The following is a 2,785-nucleotide window of genomic DNA, read 5'->3' as shown; positions in this document are numbered from 1 at the left end:
ATAGCTTAGTAAGGGGGTAGAACCAGGTTCTGCCGATTTGGGGTAGCCCAGGAAGGGAAAAAAAAATTGTGTGGCAGCTCAAAGCTAGAGAGTAGATCCAAATAAGTGGAGGGTTTGGGGGTGGGGGAATGGGGAGGGAGAGTTTCTGGGGGAATCAATGAGAAGGGCCTTAAATAAAGGAGAAGAAATCCTGTAGGCAGGAAATTGTTTATTAGAAGGATGGAGAGGCAAGGACTCCAGCAAACCACCGAACTAGCCAAGAAAATAAGACCCACCAAGAAAACATATTGTGGCTGAGTTGTCTGATGTGGGTTAACAAGCTAGCTTACAACAAGGCAAACGAGGGAAGAAGAGAAAAGTGCAGGGAGCTGTACTGGTTTGGGTAGCATCCACCCCTGATTCATGTCCTTCTCAGAATCTCAGAACTTGACCTTATTTGGAAATAGGGTCATAGCAGATGTTATTAGTTAAGATGAGGTCACACTGGAGTAAGATGGGCCCTTAATCCAATATGACTAATGTCCTTAGAACAAAAAGAGAAGGCACAGAAACAGACACACATAGGGGGAAACACCATGCGACAACACAGGCAGACACTGAAGTCATGTGTCTACAAGTTAAGGAATGCCGGGGATTGCTGCCAGTACTGAGGGCTAAGAGAAAGGAATGGAGTACATCTTCTCCTAACGCATTCAAAGAGAGCATGGCCCTGCTGACCCCTTCCTTTGGGGATTCTAGCCTCCAGAAGTGTAAGAGAATAAATTTCGCTTGTCATAAGCCACCCAGTCTGTGGTACTTTGTTACAGCAGCCCTAATAGACAAATGGAAGAGATCATACTTGTCCCTCGGGCAAGAGTCAACACAAAGGCCATTTGGCTGCCTTCTGGAACCCCCATCCCAGATCCTTCCTTTAGGAAGTTTTCTTCTAAATCATTATGGAATCACAGTTTCCAGCTTGGACAAATTAAATAACTTCCATAGTGCATAACATTCCACGTCCGTAAAATACGTTACTGACTCAGGAGAATATAATGAGAGTTAAGTGGAATAATGCTTGTTAAAATGTAGGTAAGTGTGCCTTTTCTCAGGGAACCAGAGACGCCAGGAAAACAAGACTTGAAGAACTACTATTCCCAAGTTCACTTTGATGCAGCTACTCCCCAGGTAGAGATAGGAAGCTTGGGATGTTCAAAAGAAGAATTGAAGAAGTTTTCTGTCCTCAGTGTTCTCCAGCGTGTATCTGATGAACACCTCTCTATTCAGCAAAAGTCTGGAAAAAGGAAACTTCTCAATTTTTCTCTTTCCTCTCTTTTTTTTTACTCTTCTGTGACCAGAAGAGGGGACTTTGCCTCTTCTTCCTGTCTATCCCTTTTAAGTAAAACTCACTTAGAGCAGCAGTTTTCAACTTTCCTTTTCTTTCCATTTTTTTTTATATATGTACTTTTTTTTTTAAGATTTTTATTGGGGAATTGGGGGGATGGGAACGCTGGGGAATTGGGGAAGGGGAACAGACAAGTTGCTGTCGTTTTGTTCTTCAGTCTAGTTGTGGAGGATGTTGCTTCACTGGCCCAAGTTGGCACCATCATTGCGCTCTTCCTGGGCGAGGCAGATCAGTCGCCGGCTTCTGGACGGCTGCTCACTGCGGCTGCTGGCCGCTCATGCTGGCTGCTGGCTACATACGATAGCCCATGGCAACCCACTGCCACAGGGGCTGCAGCCTACACCATCCCCGGCGACTCACGGCAGCCCAGCTCCAGGTTGAGCTGTTGTTCAGCATCTTAGCTGTAGAGGGCAGTGTCACTGGCCCTCATATGTGGGATCCGAACCGGGGCCCTCTGGCATCCCAAGCCAGTTCTTAACCATCGCGCCACTCGGCCGGCTCTCTTTCCATTTTTTAAATCACAACCTATGGCAATAAATATATTTTATGTCATGACACAACACACACACACACACACACACACACACACACACACACACACATACTCACACTCACACACACACTCGTACATCCAAAACACTTTTTTTTCTCATAAAGCAATTATCTTTACACATGTAAAATATTTTGATGTGTTCTTTTCTATTCAATTCCATTCTCTTTCATATTATTTTATTTTCAAAAAGTATGGTCTGAACATAGGAAATTTATTCCATCACTCCTTAATGGATCAAGCATCATTATTAAGTGCAAATGCCTGGCTTTTGACATACAGAAGTGTTGCTAAAATAAATAGATAAATAATAAGCAAATTATTTCTCTATCCAAAAAGCCTGAAAAAAGCATGTACCTTAACTCTCTTGACCTGAGACAGAAATCTCTTGGCTAGGCCTTGGAGGACGGATAACTATTAACGATACATTCTGAATGACATACTGCTTTACCTAATTTGTATCCCTTCTTTTTTTTCATTCAATATGATGTGACATCTTTCCATGGTATTAAGTGATTATCTTCAGCAACATTTTTAATGATTGACTAGCACCCCAATGTGTGAATGCAATGTAATGATTTAACCAAGCTCCCTTTGAGGGCATTTGCTTTGTTTCAAAATTTACATTCTAATGAGAGGAGACAGATAATGAACAACAAGGAAGCAAGCAAACAACCAATGAGGATAATTTCAGATTGTAGGAAGTACTTTAAAAAAGTGATGTGATAGAATATGAAAGGGCTAGGGAATGATTAGATATTATCATCAGGAAAGTAATTTTGAGGTAGACCTGAAGGATAAAAGCCTACCATATAAAGAGGTGAGGAGAGATCTACAAAGTGAAAAACAAGGGT

The sequence above is a fragment of the Hipposideros armiger genome, unplaced genomic scaffold (genome assembly GCF_001890085.2).
Source record: "Hipposideros armiger isolate ML-2016 unplaced genomic scaffold, ASM189008v1 scaffold_977, whole genome shotgun sequence".
Lineage (NCBI taxonomy): Eukaryota > Metazoa > Chordata > Mammalia > Chiroptera > Hipposideridae > Hipposideros > Hipposideros armiger.
The sequence above is the reverse complement of the archived record's forward strand: the minus strand, read 5'-3'. Positions refer to the sequence as shown.